Here is an 18,374-nt window from a genome sequence, read left to right on the forward strand (position 1 = left end):
ATAAAGTTGGATTAGGAAAAGTGACAGGTAGTGGGGGGAAGGGGGAGGGAGCTGGAAGAGGAAGAAGCGAGAGTGGGTACATGGTGGTCTTGAGGTTGGCTCTGTAGATGGTAGGATGAGTGGACATGAGGAAGGTTTTGATGGTCAGGTAGAGGGAACCTGTTCGAAGTTCTCTTAGGATATGATATGGAGAGCCGGTGTGGCCGTGCGGTTCTAGGCGCTTCAGTCTGGAACTGCGTGACCGCTACGGTCGCAGGTTCGAATCCTGCCTCGGGCATGGATGTGTGTGATGTCCTTAGGTTAGTTAGTTTTAAGTAGTTCTAAGTTCTAGGGGACTGATGACCACAGATGTTAAGTCCCATAGTGCTCAGAGCCATTTTTATGATACGGAGGGTGTATAGACGGAGGGTGGTGTTGGTGCAGGCGCAGAGGCTGCTCGGGATTGGAGAGGATGCAGGAGATAAGATACACTGCTCAAAAGAATTACGGGCACACGTGTATCAATGCCCGGTATGTTAAACCTGTTTTAATGCAGTCGGTACCAGTGGTCTCATGGCATGGCTTGAGATTTTCACTTTAAATTGAGGCAAGAATTAAAATCATTCGCCATTTATTGGCTGTGTTATGCTCTACAGTGTCAGGTGTCTCCTCAGAAGGAAGTGAGTACCTGTGACCCAGTGTTTTCTAGAGAGGTACACAAAGGTTAGTTGTCATTTGCGGAGGTTGTATTCAACCAGACACGTGCAATGCGACATCTTAATTCAGTGCAAGTTGCAACGGCGGTCTGTTTGATCCAAAAACGGTGGACTTCCGGTCGTGTTTCTGCCGATGTCAATGCTTCTTCATGTGTCATCCATAGCTTGTGGACACGCTGCATGGAGACAGGTCAGTGTACAAGGTGACTTGGACAAAGTCGCTGACGCGTTGCAATATTACTTGAAGACCGATATCTGGCCAGCTCTGCGTTGCGGCGTCGTACGGATACCTCCAGAGCACTGCACGACGATCTCAGAAGGGCCACTGGAGCCGCTGCGTCCTGTTCGCGTACCTCGCTAGACACGACAACATCTTGAAGTTAGCATTCAGTTCTTGTTTCTACGCCAACTGGCAACTTCATCACTGGCGAAACTTGTTATTCGCAAACGAGTCCAGATATCTTCTGACGCAAAGTGATTGGAGAGGATGCAGGAGATAAGATACACTGCTCAAAAGAATTACGGGCACACGTGTATGAATGCCCGGTATGTTAAACCTGTTTTGATGCAGTCGGTACCAGTGGTCTCATCTTAGAAAACGCAGAAGTGCCACAGACGTCAAGTTAAACACATGCAGAACGTCTCGGTTTTAAAACGATGTCTTTTGTTTGTCTGTGATCGAATGGGGGAGGGGGCGGTACCTGTCGAATGTTGTCCAGGAAATCGACTGATTTCCAGGCGTCATTGTTAACAGCCACACAGATCTTGTCGTCGTAAGCGATCCCCATACCGCCAGGCAGTACATCAAATGGTTCAAATGGCTCTGAGCACTATGGGACTTAACATCGGAGGTCATCAGTCCCCTAGAATTTAGAACTACTTAAACCTAACTAACCTAAGGACATCACACACATCCATGCCCGAGGCAGGATTCGAACCTGCGACCGTAGCAGTCGCACGGTTCCGGACTGCGCGCCTAGAACCGCGAGACCACCGCGGCCGGCGGCTCTGAGCACTATGGGACTTAACATCTATGGTCATCAGTCCCCTAGATCTTAGAACTACTTAAACCTAACTAACCTAAGGACATCACACACATCAATGCCCGAGGCAGGATTCGAACATGCGACCGTAGCGTTCGCGTGGTTCCAGACTGAAGCGCCTAGAACCGCTCGGCCACTCCGGCCGCCTGCAGTACATCGAACAGACTTTGTTGGACCATGTAGTGGCTGCTGCATTCGGTGGTGGCCCTGAATTCCTTATAATGCCAGGGTCCATGTGGCGGCTGTCAGCAAGGATGGGCTCTCACTGAAGAATGGGAAGCGACACCACAGAACGGAGCATGCCGCTTAGATATCAGGCAGTGATAAACGCTCACAGAGGTCGTACACGTTATTGAAGCTCACAAAGTCCAATGAAAAGCACCCAAGATGACGGGATGAATGATTGTCACTTATCGGACATTTCAGTTCTTTTTATTTAAACCGTCTAAGATGTAATGATGTTTTGTTGTGTACTTAATTTGTGAAAGACAAAGGTGCACTTTGATAGCATACCGAGTCCTCAGTTATTGCTGAATGGAGTGTGGCAGACACCCAAAGTCATGGTCCCCTAATTCCTTCGTGCAGTGTATAAAACATTTACGAAGGTGTCCGAGGCGTTTGAAGAGAGGGACTAATTTTGTCAACTGGTAGAGAGAGCGCGATGTGAGCGAAGACAGATAAATAAAAAGTGTATGACACTCTAGGACTTGTGGGGAGTGGTAAAATTTTGCTTGTGCGGAGATCCAAGCTACGTTGAGGAAGATGAGGATGAGTCGAGACAGGCTTTTGTACGCAGCTTAGGCTCAGTGTTTGGTCACACGATTAGCTCACGTGACTGTCTTCAGTGGGAGCCCGAGGTACCATCTGCACAACGCTAGTTCTCATTTGCTGAGTATGTGTCAAACTGTTGCCCATTTTTTATTTATTTCTGTAGAATATGCAACGCTACTTGGCACGCCAGTATCACCCTACCTCTTCAGGTAAAGCCGAAAAAACAACTGCCGTCTTACAGCAGCGGCTAGTGTCCTTAAAGGACGATGTACATTCTGAAATAATACTTAAACAGAGGAGTGGGACAGTGGTGAAGCAAAGACCAGAAAAGCACATTCAGTGTGTTGTGGAAGGCGAGTAGTCTCTGTCGAGGAACAAGTGACGCCTCCGCTGTGAGGGGACCTAAGCAAAATTTACGACACGTGTCCCGAGCGCCACGGTTGAACGCAACAGTAAAGGCACGGCGTAACCACTGGGCCCCACACCAGACCCGGATTTCCGGGAAGAGGGGGGCGGGGGTAGAGGACGGCAATTTCAGGGGCACCAAATTCATATTCTTGAAGAAAAAAAACTTTGTTTCACAAAGTGCCTAGCATCCAGCTCACGCGGGTCTATCGATTATTCATATGATTTTGAAATGCATCCATGTTGGTTTCTGAACATTTTTGAACACATTTTAAACTGATTTCTGAACGAATCATATTTTGACTTTTGAATGCGTGCATAGTGCATGTGATATGTCTGTCAGGGGAATCCCCGTCGCATCTATAAATAAAAAACTTTCCCGCAGACAAAAGGGAACAGGGCTATACGAGCTTAGCCGAATAAACCCGAATGGGTGAATGCCAATCGCTGTTCGTTCATGCGGTTGATTCGGTGTGCTAGTGATAAGCGTCATTATAAATATTAGTGAAATCCATACATTCAGACTACCAGAGTGGAAATAAACGACTAACAAGAATAACAGGTGAGAAAGATTACATATTAGCTTCTCGGTGTATCCAAGAAAATGAAATTTTGAAATAACATTTTTGCCATATCGCTACTCTACTACGGGGCATTTTTACAGTCCATGGTTAGCAGCGACGCAAGTTCAAGTTTCGATCAGCGCGGGAAACCCGTTGTACGAACACGTAATAACGCCTAACCAAACAATAAAAAAAATGGCTCTGAGCACTATGGCACTTAATATCTCAGGTCATCAGTCCCCAAGAACTTGGAACTACTTAAACCTAGCTAACCTAAGGACATCGCACACATCTAAGCCCGAGGCAAGATGCGAACCTGCGACCGTAAGACAGTCAAGACCCTCAGAGGAACACTCTTCCTGGAGAGGCTGGATGTTCACTCCCAGTTCGTATGAAATGTAAAGTATTGCACATGTTGTTGTTGTGGTCTTCAGTCCAAAGACTGATTTGATGCAGTTCTCCATGGTACTCTACTCTGTGCAAGCCTCTTCATCTCCGAATAACTACTACAACCCACATCCTTCTGAAACTGTTTACTGTAGTCATCTATTGGTCTACCTCTACGATTTTTATCCCCCCCCCCCCCTCTTCCCCGCCACACACACGTTTTGTTTACGTGAAAAATCGAAAGACTGTATGATACACTAAAATGTGAGAAAGTAGACTTACGTAAAAACAAGAATCCTGCAACAACACTCTTCAAATTTATTTAAATCATCCAACCGTGAAGACCTAAAATATGACTTTTTAGCTTCAGCTGCAAGAGTCAGACCCATAGACAAGAAAAACTCGAGCCAACTCCACATGAAAAGCTAAGTAAACTAAAAAGTTTATTGTAATCTTCGCTCCTCTCAAATCTTCATGAAAGACTAATGTGGGCAGTAGATGGAATTAGGAAGGAGGGGAGAGATTACAACTATATACAAATACTTTCAGAAAGAATTTCCTAACACTTAAATCTGTATTCGATGTTAACAGATTTATCTTCTTTAGAAACGCTTTTCTTTCCATTGCCAGTCTACAACTTATATCCTATCTACTTCGGCCATCGTGAGTTATTTTGCTGCCGAAACTCATCTACTTCTTAAGTCTCTCGTCGTCAAATGTAATTCCTTCAGCACCACCTGATTTAATTAGATTACATTCCATTATCCTTATTTTTATTTTGCTGATGTCCATCTTATATCCTCGTTTTAAAACACTGTCCATTCCGTTCAACTGTTCTTCCAAGCCCTTTGCCGTTTTTGATAGGCTTAAAGTGTCATCAGCAAACCTCAAAGTTTTTATTTCTTCTCCCTACGCTTAATTTTTCTTTTGTTTCCTTTACTGCTTGCTCAATATACAGATTCCATAACATCAGAGATAGGCTTCAACCCTGTCTCACTCTCTTCCCAACCACTGCTTCCCTTTCATGCCCCTCGACTCCTATAACTGCCATCTGGTTTCTGTACAAATTGTAAATAGCCTTTCGCTCCCCGAACTTTACCTCTGCCATCTTTAGAGTTTGAAAGAGAGTATTCCAATCAACATTGTCCAAAGCTTTCTCTAAGTCTACAAACGTTATAAACGTAGATTTACCTTTCCTTAACCTATTTTCTATGAGAAGTCGCTGGGTCAGTATTGCCTTGTGTGTTTCTACATTTCTCTGGAATCCAAATTGATCTTCCCTGAGGTCGGCTTCTACCAGTTTTTCCATTCTTCCATAAAGGATTCGTGTTAATATTTTGCAGGCGTGACTTATTAAGCTGATAGTTTGGTAATTTTCACATCTGTCAACACCTGCTTTCTTTGGGATTGGAATTATTAAATTCTTCTTGAAGTCTGAGGGTATTACACCTGTCTCATACAACTTGCTCACCAGATGGGAGAGTTTTGTCAGGGCTGGCTCTCCCAAGGCTGACAGTGGTTCTAATGGAATGTTGTATCATCTCGAAGCCTTGGTTCGACTTAGGTCTTTCAGTCCTTTGTCAAACTCTTCACGCAGTTTCATATCTCCCATTTCATCTTCATCTACATCCACTTCCATTTCCATAATATTGTCCTCAAGTACATTGCCCTTGTATAGAGCCTCTATGTCCTCCTTCCACCTTTCTGCTGTCCGTTCTTTGTTTAGAACTGGGTTTCCATCTCAGCTTTTAATATTCATACAAGTGGTTCTCTTTCCTCCAAATGTCCCTTTAATTTTTATGTAGGCAGTATCTATCTTACCCCTAGTGATATACGCCTCTACATCCTTACATTTGTCCTCTAGCCATCCCTGCTTAGCCATTTTGCAATTCCTGTTGATGTCATTTTTGAGATTTTTTGCCTGCTTTATTTTCTGTATTTTTATATTTTCTCCTTTCATCAATTAAATTCAATATTTCTTCTGTTATCCAAGGATTTCTAATAGCCCTCGTCATTCTACCTATTTAATCCTCTGCTGTCTTCACTATTACATCCTTCAAAGCTACCCATTCTTCTTCTACTGTATTTCTTTCCCCCATTCCTGTCAATCTTTTCCTAATACTCTCCCTGAAACTCTCTAGAACCTCCCGTTCTGTCAGTTTATCCAGGTTCCATCTTCTTAAATTCCCACGTTTTTGCAGTTTATTCAATTTTAATCTACAATTCATAACCAATAGATTGTGGTCAGAGTCCACATCTGCCCCTGTAAGTGTCTTACAATTTAAAACCTGGTTCCTAGATCTCTGTCTTACCACTATATAAGCTATCTGAAACCTTCCAGTATCTCCAGGGCTCTCCCATGTATACAACCTTCTTTCATGATTCTTGAACCAAGTGTTAGCTATGATTAAGTTATGCTCTGTGCAAAATTCTACTAGGCAGCTACCTCTTTCATTTCTTACCTCCATTCCGTATTCACCTACTACGTTTTCTTCTCTTCCTTTTCCTACTATAGAATTCCAGACACCCTTGACTATTAAATTTTCGTCTCCCTTCACTATTTGAATAATTTCTTTTATCTCATCATACATTTCATCAATCTCTTCGTCATCTGCGGAGCTAGTTGGCATATAAATTTGTTCTACTGTAGTAGGTGTGGCCTTTGTTGCAGCCACACGTAGTAAACGTTGTTTCACGCTGTGGAGAATGGCAAAACAGAGGCACGCTGGAGACAGAGGCGTTGTGAAGTAGGCAGGCACAGATAGCCTTCCTGACAGCAGCAGTCTAACCAACAGGCTGACGCAAGGACGCACAGACCGAGCGCCGAGCGAAGCCTGGAAAGTGCTGAGTAAGGGGAGGTGAGGCCAGCACGGTAAGTTACGCTGCAACATACTGCGGGAGTAATAACAAAAAGCTACCACCGAGGGTAAAAAACGTCATCCTGGTACATATAAATAGTGGAGCGCAGGGAGAAATTTTGAAGAAAGTTAAATAAATAACTGTAAAAGTCCACGCCGTCTCAGTCTTTGGCGCAGCCACTGTGTCCGTTGCTAACTAGTGGTGCAGAAGACGTAACAGCTTCGTGTCTATATTGGCCACAATAATGCGTTCACTGTGCTGTTTGTAATAGCTTACCTGCACTCTTATTTTTTTTATTCATTATTAAACCTACTCCTACATTACCCCTATTTGATTTAGTATTTGTAACACTGTATTCACCTGACCAGAAGTCTTGTTCCTCCTGCCACCGAACTTCACTAATTCCCACTATATCTAACTTTAACCTATCCATTTCCCTTTTTAAATTTTCTAACCTACCTGTCCGATTAAGGGCTCTGACATTCCACGCTCCTATCTGTACAACGTCAGTTTTCTTTATCCTGATAACGACATATTCCTGAGTAGTCCCCGCTAGGAGATCCGAATGGGCGACTATTTTACCTCCGAAATATTTTACCCAAGAGGATGTCATCGTCATTTAACCATACAATAGAGCTGCATGCCCTTGGGGAAAAAGTACGGTTGTAGTTTCCTCTTGCTTTCAGCCGTTCGCAGTACCAAGACAGACAAGGCCAGATCAGTCAATCATCCAGACTGTTGCCCCTGCAACTACTGAAAAGGGTGTTGTCCCTCTTCAGGAACCACACATGTGTCTGGCCTCTCAACAGATATCTCTCCATTGCGGTTGCACCTCCCAGGGAAAGCTTAAGTGGTACGGTCTCATAAAATTATTTGCAGCAAACGCATTCATTGGAAGAATCCAATGGCAGTATAATGCAGCAATGAGAAACGTCACTTATAACTCGTCATTCGACCGATCCTTTTTATTATTCCTCAGACTGGAACTCTTACCAGGTATGATTAATAGAGGAAACCTAGAACAGCGTTTCGTCACTGATTCGCTTAAAAACCCGAGAGCGATAAGGAGCTGCTCATTAAATTCTAGTGGCACACGCTAAAGAGTGAGGAGTTGTGCACCTCGGAGATGTTTAAAGTTAAAATATGGTAGCATACGTTCCAAGAATATTGACACAATATATTGCTTCCTCTCAAATACATCATACAGAATGATCAAGACGGAATAAAAACAAGAATGCGAGTTCTTGCGGAAGCTTACCAAGAGTCATTCATTACATACACTTCAACAGCTAAACTTTACTGACTACCTGTGATCACGTGTAGAGCGGAAAATACGAATTACGAACATTTTCGTTAATTTCAGTGTGTTACTGCCTGACGAATGGCACAAAGTAACTCTGGAAAGAAGTGTACATCAGCACTTTCACTGATACTCCACAAGCCACATTATGGTGTTGACGGTGCATATTTCTGGAATCACACTATCAGTCCCGTTCATTTACCCTGCACCACACACCATAATGCGGCTTGTGGAGTATAGATGTAGGTATAGATGCAGACTTATTTGCAGGAGGAGCCTGTCACACTATTTGTTCGATAGGAGAATAGAAATGACGACGAGATGCTGCACAGTTCCAGATTTGCATCTGATGGCCAAAATTGGAACTAATTTCTTTCAGCGTAAATCGGTGTCCGATTAACGCATTAGAATATCTAATTCTTGGCGTTAAATGATCCTTCTACGGTGTAACTAAGACAATTCAAGAATCACTGAGTAATCTCTTGCATAAAAAACTAGTATCCAAAAACAAACCACAAATGTGATCATACACTATTGGCCATTAAAATTGCTACACCACGGAGATGACGTGCTATAGACGCGAAATGTAACCTTCAGGAAGAAGATGCTGTGATATGTAAATTATTAGCTTTTCAGAGCATTCGAACTGACCTAAGGACATCACACACATCCATGCCCGAGGCAGGATTCGAACCTGCGACCGTAGCGGTCTCGCGGTTCCAGACTGCAGTGCCTAGAACCGCACGGCCATTTCGCCGGCTAGAATCATCACCACATAGCAGGCCTACACCAAAGAAGTTGGTTTCGCTTTGTGTATTAAAAACTTAACGTCGTTGTTTTGCTTCTTCAGATCGGTTTTATTTATATTCTCTGCTGGGAAAACCAAATTTATTGAGTTTCCTTAGTGATTTGCGTGCCTATTCATTACATTTTGATTTAGTTTTGCTTATGATCAAATATGCCTCGAAAAATGTCGAGTCTCTAATCCAGAACGGATAAAAGACTGGAGAATATGTTGTCTCAAGAATCCAGTGAAGATCGAGGCTGAAAGTTGCTTCTCTCCGATGTAACATCATAGAAGAAGAAGTTTGGGCGGAAAGTGGCGCAGGCAAGCGAGTTTTTATACCCAAAATCCCGCTTATTCGTAGCAGTTTACCATTTCGCTTTAAACGCGTATAATTATCGGTGAGCAACTTTTATAAGTCAGAAATAAATTCCATACGTGCTTATGAAGTCTCGGGCACAGTTATAAATAAATGCGACAAAGCCGGGTTTCTCAGCTGGAGTTCTAAGTGATTCATACCCTGAGATCCTGCTGAAAATATGCACCCATAAGAAATTCTGCCAGCAGAGTAGCTCTATGCGGATGAGCGTGATGGTCCATGAAGAGGAAAGTACGACCAACTACACCTCTGAATAGTCCCACATGTGGTTGCCGTGCCTTAAATCTGTACCTATAGGCATTAACAAATTTTCTGTGACGACCATCAAAGTTGTTAGACCATACAGCACTACACCTGCCGCGCGGTCTCAGGCGCCTTGCCACGATTCGCGCGGTCCCCGCTCTCGGAGGTTCGAGCCCTCCCTCGGGCATTGGTGTGTGTGTGTTGTCCTTAGTATAAGTTAGTTTGAGTTAGATTAAGTAGTGTGTAGGCTCTCGGAGGTTCGAGCCCTCCCTCGGGCATTGGTGTGTGTGTTGTCCTTAGCATAAGTTAGTTTGAGTTAGATTAAGTAGTGTGTAGGCCTAGGGACCGATGACCTCAGCGGTTTAGTCCCATTGGAATATACCACAAATTTCCACTATTCCAGGATCCGAATAGCATCCCACTGGGTACAACTGGCAGCTGTCCGCTATTTTGGCGATTTCATTGCGAATGTCGTTAAGACCAAATATCGGTCCTATTGTTGAGTAAGTTTTTATCTTTTACAGGCCCTAAACTACAACAAATGTTACTTGTGTCCGAAATTCCCGTAAACGTCTCGAAATTACAGTCAGTCAAATTGAACGCAGCTGAAACTGCAGTCTGTGTCTGATTTGTGTTTAGGATTCTGCTCTGCAAAATTCTTTGTGGCGTTAAGTTGTGAATGTCATTAACAGACGACGCTATTTCATGATGAAGGTTCAAACACGACTGAAACACTATGGGTATAACATACTAATTTTCGTTATATTTTAGTTATGTGTCTACTAGAATTTGTGGATACTCACATACAGATATTGGATCATGCAAGAAAAGATAAATTCTTAAAAAACTGTCCAGAAATTGAAATTTAGTCGTTCTAGTGGGAAAGCCTGGTGTCTCATTCGTAAATTGGACTCCTCTTCAACACCGTCTTCGAAACGTGCAGCAGTTTACATAGAATCCATTGTGAACAACCAGGAAAAGATCCAAACTTAGTGCAAAGCTACTGACTGACTGCACTACTGTCTCGAAAGGGTGATCTTAAACAGAATTATCTACGGTATATTGTGGTTAAAAGTGGGTTTAACTCAGTCGCAATTACTTACAGAATATGGTAGGATGCCATCGGGCCTTCTTCAATTTTAACTACGGTACATCAGCTGTTTCTGATTCCCAATGACACGAATATCTTTAGCTACGAAAGAGAATTTAAAAACGTTGGTAAGTCATCCATATACAGATGGTACTGAATCCTTTATTGTGTTCATGACACGTTTCGGACATAGCCCATCGTCAGATGACCTCGTGCCAAATAACAAAGACAAGTGAAAGTAATGATATCATACAACACAGCCAAACCAAAGAAATGAGACAATATGAATCTCAAATGAAATTAACTGTACACAATTTTGAAGAGTGTAAGTACATACCATCTACGATAGTTACAGACATTGGCAAGGACGTTGAATAATGTCCAAGCAAAATATGTGCTGTCGTACACGAGGTCTGTTCAACAAATTCCGGAACTTCGTCCACAAATTTTTTCTAAGCTTACCTTTTACTTATTGTGCACGATCCCAGCCCGCATCTCGTGGTCGTGCGGTAGCGTTCTCGCTTCCCACGCCAGGGTTCCCGGGTTCGATTCCCGGCGGGGTCAGGGATTTTCCCTGCCTCGTGATGGCTGCGTGTTGTGTGCTGTCCTATGGTCAGTTAGGTTTAAGTAGTTCTAAGTTCTAGGGGACTGATGACCATAGATGTTAAGTCCCATAGTGCTCAGAGCCATTTGAACCATGATCCCCTTCGAAATATTCTCCTCCACAATTGATACACCGTTCCCAACGCCGTTTCCACTTCCAGAAGCAGTCTTGGTACGCCTCTTGCAGGATCGCGCGAAGCCCCGTCTGCGAATTTTCTTTTATCTCGTTTATTGTTGTAAATCTTCGTCCTTTCAACGGGGCTTCGACTTTGCAAGTTAAAAGAAGTTCACATGCTCCCGGTCAGGAGAATACGGAGGGTGAGGCATCACAGTAGTTTCGTTTATTGTACAATAGTCAAGCCCCAAATGGGGTGAATGTACGGGTGCGTTATCGTGATCCAAGAGCCGTGCATTGTCTCGCCACATTCAGGCCTTTTCCTTCTCACATTTTCTCGCAGGCGCCGCAACAAGTCCCTATAGCACCATCGATTAACAGTTTGTTTCTGTGACACGAATTCATGATGAACTAAACCTTCAAAGTCAAAGAAAACTATCAGGCTGGCTTTGATGTTTGGGTTGACCTGGCGAGCTTTTTTGGCCTTGGAGAACCTTCCCCAACTCATTGTGAAGACTGAACCTTGGTCTCAATATCATAACCGTGGACCAACGTCTCATCACCACTTATGATTCTTTTAAGGAACATCTCTTTTTCATTTGCGCGATCCAAAGCTTTTCAGAGATTGCAAGGCTAAGGTCTTTCTGGTCTTGGCCCATGAGCCGTGGAACGAACTTGGCGTTAACACGATGCATTCCAAGATGCTGTGTCACGATTTCATGACATGATCCAACTGAAATGTTGTATTCTTCTGTAATCTCTCCGACAATTTTCGATTGGCACTCACAGTTTCGTTGGCGTTCCTGGCGTGAGCGTCGTCGGTAGACGTCGAAGGGCTTCTGAACGAGGGTCACCTTTAATTTCCGTTCGGCCAAATGTAAGCCGTGTGAACCATTCGTAACACTGAGTACGGCTTAAGCACTCATCACTGTCGGCTTCCTGCATCATTTAATGTGGCTCTGTAAAGGTTTTCTTGAGTTTCACGCAAAATTTAATGCAGCCATGTTGCTTCTCTAACTCTGCCATCTCGAGATTTGCAAATAATGCTAAACAACGTTCCACTCACAAGGCACAAGGGAACCTCTCCATCGCACCCCCCCCCCCCCCCCCCCTCAGATTTAGTTATAAGTTGGCACAGTGGATAGGCCTTGAAAAACTGAACATAGATCAATCGAGAAAACAGGAAGAAGTTGTGTGGAACTATGAAAAAAATAAGCAAAATATTCAAACTGAGTGGTTCATGCGTTAAGATAGGCAACATCAAGGAGAGTGTGGGCCCAGGAGCGCCGTGGCCCCGTGGTTAGCGTGAGCAGCGGCGGAACGATAGGTCCTTGGTTCAAGTCTTCCCTCGAGTGAAATGTTTACTTTCTTTATTTTCTCAAAGTTATGGTCTGTCCGTTTGTTCACTGACGTCTCTGTTCACTGTAATAAGTTTAGTGTCTGTGTTTTGCGACCGCACCGCAAAACCGCGCGATTAATAGACAAAAGGACGTGCCTCTCCAATGGGAACCGAAAACATTTGATCGCAAGGTCATAGGTCAACCGATTCCTCCACAGGAAAACACGTCTGATATATTCTATACGACACTGGTGAAAGCATGTGCGTCACATGACAGGAATATGTTGTCGACCCACCTAACTTGTACACTTTTTTTTTTTTTTTTTACCTTTATTGAGCGTTGCGCTTGGTCGATGCGGACGTCACATGACATCCGTCAAGTTCGTTTGTCAATCCTTCCACTCACTTTTTTTTATTGCAGAGGCCAACCAGCTCTCTGACCGAACACGCTGAGCTACCGTGCTGGCTATACACTTGGCGAATGGGTAAAAATATTCTTCTACCTTGCCCGATTTAGGTTTTCTTGTGGATGTGATAATCACTCCCAAAATTGATGAAAACATAAGAGTTTGTCACATAAACTGCAACAAATGAATGCAATAGTTTCACAATCGCACAATTTTCCCTGTGCTCTGTCAAAACATGTTTTTAACGTTTTCAAATTTTTCCGTGTGTAGACCGTCAAATCCTGCATATGTCCAAGAAAATCTGAACATGTCTTGGAATTTTTGAGGGTGAAGTTGATTATGTGTGAGTGCCTGAACTTTGATAATTGTCTGAAAATAAAAAATTGAACTTTTCACTCGAGGGAAGACTTGAACGACGGACCTCTCGATCCGCAGCTGCTCACGCTAACCACGGGACCACGGCGCTGCTGGCCTCACTCCCTCCTTGATGTTGCTTATCTTTCACATGGACTACTCAGTTTGTATATTTTGCTTATTTTTTTCATAGTTTCACACAACTTCTTCCTGTTTTCTCGAGTGATCTGTGTTCAGTTTTTCAAGGCCTACCCGCTGTGCCAACTTATAACTAAATCTGAGGGGAGTGCGATGGGGAGGTTCCCTTGTCAGTAAAGCACTCAACAATAACTAACAGACATATAACACTGAAACTTCCGTCAGTTACACATTAAACATAGGCGTGTGCAGGATACCAACCGCATTTCGCTCTAACAATCATTGGCGCGAAACTACGAATGTTCCGAATTTTTTCAGTAGATCTAGCACGAGAAATAGACCTAACCAGTAGCTGGCTACAGTTGCAGTGTCAAGACACCGATAGCGGAGCCATAACGTGAGCTTGTATGGCTAGAGGGGGGCACTTCTAAAAGCTCTTAATATAAAATAATGAAAGCTCAATCAGCATTAGTGTGCAAGAAGGTCAATTTTAGAGTACAGTATAACAGTACAAGACGTACCATTTATAACAGCGTGATATAGAACCACATTCGGTATGATTTGTTCACAATTTCACTAGAGGGCTTGACATCCGATGCAAAGTAGATTAAAATAATTATTTTTCAGTAAAAGGAAGTTAATTAAAATAGTTAATTCCTTTTAACCAGCACAGCTGCCGGACGTTGTGATATATTATTGAAGAATACTTTTTTATAGATTGAAATTTTTTTATAGGAATTATTCTTTTCTGATACAGACTCAGTGTATAGGATTTTATTATTTTTACACGAGAAGAAAGACTAATATTGACTGGCACAAATAGCAGCAGATGAAAAAGCTACACACACACACACACACACACACAGTTAGGTATCACAAACTCATTTTGAAACAGTACATGTGGAGTTTGGAAAGATCCAATATATACATACCAACAAAAAAAAAAAGATTTATGAAACTTACTGAAACCTGAACCAACTACAGAGCAATTAACCCTTGACTGGAGCAAGTGATCTGTTTGAAATATGGTCTGGCAATATAATCATGTTCGCCATAACGCTTCTGCTGCCTGAAAAATATGTGTATCATGTGGTGGTTCTTCAGATTTTCTGTGGTTTTATGGAATACTGAATTGATCATTAATTTAAAGAAAAATCTTTTCAAAATCATATGTAGTTATTTCTTTTATTTTTTATTTATTTATTGTTCTGTGGGACCAAATTAAGGAGAAGTCTCCATGGTCATGGAACGAGTCAATACATGAAATTATAACAAGATATTAGAAACAGATAATATGAAACATAAAAAAACATACTCAGGTGACAAGTCGTAAATTTAAATAAAGAAAATCAACAATGTAACACTGGAATTTGCTTAATTTTTTAGCTCTTTCAGGAGCTCCTCGACAGAATAGAAGGAGTGAGCCATGAGGAAACTCTTCAGTTTAGACTTAAAAGAGTTTGGGCTACTGCGAAGATTTTTGAGTTCTTGTGGTAGCTTATTGAAAATGGATGCAGCAGAATACTGCACTCCTTTCTGCACAAGAATCAAGAAAGTGCATTCAACATACAGATTTGATTTCTGCCTAGTATTAACTGAGTGAAAACTGTTAACTCTTGGGAATAGGCTAATATTGCTAACAACAAACGACATTAAAGAAAATACACTCCTGGAAATGGAAAAAAGAACACATTGACACCGGTGTGTCAGACCCACCACACTTGCTCCGGACACTGCGAGAGGGCTGTACAAGCAATGATCACACGCATGGCACAGCGGACACACCAGGAACCGCGGTGTTGGCCGTCGAATGGCGCTAGCTGCGCAGCATTTGTGCACCGCCGCCGTCAGTGTCAGCCAGTTTGCCGTGGCATACGGAGCTCCATCGCAGTCTTTAACACTGGTAGCATGCCGCGACAGCGTGGACGTGAACCGTATGTGCAGTTGACGGACTTTGAGCGAGGGCGTATAGTGGCCATACGGGAGGCCGGGTGGACGTACCGCCGAATTGCTCGACACGTGGGGCGTGAGGTCTCCACAGTACATCGATGTTGTCGCCAGTGGTCGGCGGAAGGTGCACGTGCCCGTCGACCTGGGACCGGACCGCAGCGACGCACGGATGCACGCCAAGACCGTAGGATCCTACGCAGTGCCGTAAGGGGCCGCACCGCCACTTCCCAGCAAATTAGGGACACTGTTGCTCCTGGGGTATCGGCGAGGACCATTCGCAACCGTCTCCATGAAGCTGGGCTACGGTCCCGCACACCGTTAGGCCGTTTTCCGCTCACGCCCCAATGCAGCCCGCCTCCAGTGGTGTCGCGACAGGCGTGAATGGAGGGACGTGTCGTCTTCAGCGATGAGAGTCGCTTCTGCCTTGGTGCCAATGATGGTCGTATGCGTGTTTGGCGCCGTGCAGGTGATCGTCACAATCAGGACTGCATACAACCGAGGCACACAGGGCCAACACCCGGCATCATGGTGTGGGGAGCGATCTCCTACACTGGCCGTACACCTCTGGTGATCGTCGTGGGGACACTGAATAGTGCACGGTACATCGAAACCGTCATCGAACCCATCGTTCTACCATTCCTAGACCGGCAAGGGAACTTTCTGTTCCAACAGGACAATGCACATCCGCATGTATCCCGTGCCACCCAACGTGCTCTAGAAGGTGTAAGTCAACTACCCTGGCCAGCAAGATCTCCGGATCTGTCCCCCGTTGAGCATGTTTGGGACTGGATGAAGCGTCGTCTCACGCGGTCTGCACGTCCAGCACGAACGCTGGTCCAACTGAGGCGCCAGGTGGAAATGGCATTGCAAGCCGTTCCACAGGACTACATCCAGCATCTCTACGATCGTCTCCATGGGAGAATAGCAGCCAGCATTGCTGCGAAAGGTGGATATACACTGTACTAGTGCCGACATTGTGCATGCTCTGTTGCCTGTGTCTATGTGCCTGTGGTTCTGTCAGTGTGATCATGTTATGTATCTGACGCCAGGAATGTGTCAATAAAGTTTACCCTTCCTGGGACAATGAATTCACGGTGTTCTTATTTCAATTTCCAGGAGTGTATATACTGTGGGGGCAATGCCAGGATTCCCAGACTATTGAATAGGGGTCGACAAGAGGTTCTCGAACTTACACCACATATAGCTCGAACAGCCTGTTTTTGAGCCAAAAGTACCCTTACCCCAAAAGGTAATACCATACGACATAAGCGTATGAAAATATGCGAAGTAGACTACTTTTCATGTTGAAGTGTCACTTATTTCAGATATTGTTCTAATGGTAAATAAAGCAGCATTTAGTTTCTGAACAAGATCCTGGACATGGGCTTTCCACAACAGCTTACTATCTATCCAAACGCCTAGGAACTTGAACTGTTCCGTCTCACTTATAATATGCCCATTCCGTCTGAGAAAAATATCGGTTCTTGTTGAATTGTGAGTTAGAAATTGAAAAACTGAGTTTTACTGTGATTTAGCATCAAATTATTTTCCACAAGCCACGAACTTATTTCATGAACTACATTACCTGATACTGTTTCAATATTACACACAAGATCCTTCACTATCAAGCTGGTGTCATCAGCAAATAGAAATATTTTTGGATCACCTGCAATACTAGAAGGCACATCATTTATATAAATAAGAAACAGCAGTGGCCCCAGCACCGACCCTTGGGGAACGCCCCACTTAACAGTGCCCCATTGGGACTGAACATCACTACCACTCTCAATATTGCGGAGAATTACCTTCTGCTTTCTGTTCTTAAAGTAAGAGGCGAACCAGTTGTAAGCTACTCCCCTTACTCCATAATGGTCCAACTTCTGCAGTAATATTTTGTGGTCAACACAGTCAAAAGCCTTCGTTAAATCAAAGAAAACACGTAGCGTGCGCAATCTTTTATTTAATCCGTCCAAAACCTCGCAGAGAAAAGAGAATATAGCCTTTTCAGTTGTTAAACCATTTCTAAAACCAAACTGAACATTTGACAGCAAATTATGTGAATTTAAATGCTCCAGTAACCTTGTATATACAACCTTCTCGATAACTTTAGCAAATACCGATGGCATAGAAATAGGTCTATAATTGTCAACATTATCCCTGTCTCCCTTTTTATAAAGTGGCTTCACTACCAAGTACATTAATCTGTCAGGAAACCGACCACTCCTAAAGGAAAAGTTACAGATATGGCTAAGTACTGGGTTAACACACATAGAACAGTACCTCAGTATTCTGCTAGATACCCCGTCATGTCCATGAGAGTTCTTGGTCTTTAGTGATTTAATTATTAACTCAATCTCCCTCTTGTCAGTATCATGCAGGAGCATTTCAGGTAACAGTCTCGGAACACTTTTTTCTAAGAGTGCTATATGATTCCCTGTTGGGACTAGGTTTCTATTTAGTTCACCTGCTACATTCAGAAAGTGATTTTTAAATACTGTACATATATGCGACTTATCAGTAACACGGACATTCCCACTACGCACTGATTCTATATCCTCGACCTGTCTTTGCAGACCAGCCACTTCCTTTACGACTGACCATATGGTTTTAATTTTATCCTGAGACTTAGCTATTCTACCTGCATACCAAACTCTTTTTGCCTTCTTAATAACATTTTTAATCGCCTTACAATACTGTTTTAATGGGCTGCTGCATTTAGATTTTGACTGTTTCTAACGTTTTGATATAATTGCCACTTTGTTTTACAAGATATTCTTAACCCTCTAGTCAGCCACCCAGGCTGCCTGTTTGTGCTAGTACCCTGTTTTGAACGTTCTAACGGAAAGCAACTTTCAAAGAGCACGAGAAAAGCCTTGAGAAAACATTATATTTATCGTCTACTGTATCAGCGCTATAAACATCTTGCCACTCTTGTTCCTTGATAAGGAT

The sequence above is a fragment of the Schistocerca gregaria genome, chromosome X (genome assembly GCF_023897955.1).
Source record: "Schistocerca gregaria isolate iqSchGreg1 chromosome X, iqSchGreg1.2, whole genome shotgun sequence".
NCBI classification, from domain to species: Eukaryota; Metazoa; Arthropoda; class Insecta; order Orthoptera; family Acrididae; genus Schistocerca; species Schistocerca gregaria.